Source organism: Varanus komodoensis, unplaced genomic scaffold (assembly GCF_004798865.1).
Source record: "Varanus komodoensis strain SLA01 unplaced genomic scaffold, ASM479886v1 scaffold6880, whole genome shotgun sequence".
Lineage (NCBI taxonomy): Eukaryota > Metazoa > Chordata > Lepidosauria > Squamata > Varanidae > Varanus > Varanus komodoensis.
Window position 1 is genome coordinate 4,628 of NW_025336331.1, and position 929 is coordinate 5,556.

Sequence of the window (929 nt, forward strand, 5' to 3'; positions counted from 1 at the left end):
GGAGTTTCAGCCTGCCTCATGGGAGAGTCAGACTCTCCCAATCCCAAAAGGGTGCTGAGAGAGCCAGAGCTTGTCCGCCATGCAGATGAGGCAGACAAGCCAAGCCAACCCAAGACGGTGCTAAGCCAAACCCAAGCCGGAGCCAGTGTTTGAGCCTGCCTCACGGGAGAGTCAGACTGTCCCAATCCCAAAATGGTGCTGAGAGAGCCAGAGCTTGTCCTGCCTTGCAGATGAGGCACACAAGTCAACCCAAGACGGCGCTAACCCAACCCCCAAGTCGGAGCCAGCGTTTCAGCCTACCTCACGGGAGAGTCAGACTGTCCCAATCCCAAAATGGTACTGAGAGAGCCAGAGCTTGTCCTGCCTTGCAGATGAGGCAGACAAGCCAACCCAAGACGAAGCCAGCGTTTCAGCCTGCCTCACGGGGTGTCAGACTGTCCCAATCCCAAGATGGCACTGACTGAAACTGACGACAGAGGCAGAGTTAGTCCTGCCTTGCAGATGAGGCAGACAAGCCAACCCAAGACGGAGACGGAGTTTCAGCCTGCCTCACGGAGGAGTCCGACTGTCCCAATCCCAAAATGGTGCTGAGAGAGCCAGAGCTTGAACTGCCTTGCAGATGAGGCAGACAAGCCAACCCAGGACGGCGCTAACCCAACCCCCAAGACGGAGACGGAGTTTCAGCCTGCCTCACGGGAGAATCAGACTGTCCCAATCCCAAAATGGTGTTGAGAGAGCCAGAGCTTGTCCTGCCATGCAGATGAGGCAGACAAGCCAAGGCAACCCAAGACGGTGCTAAGCCAACCCCCAAGACGGAGCCAGCGTTTCAGCCTGCCTCACGGGAGAGTCAGACTGTCCCAATCCCAAAATGGTGCTGAGAGAGCCAGAACTTGTCCTGCCTTGCAGATGAGGCAGACAAGCCAACCCAA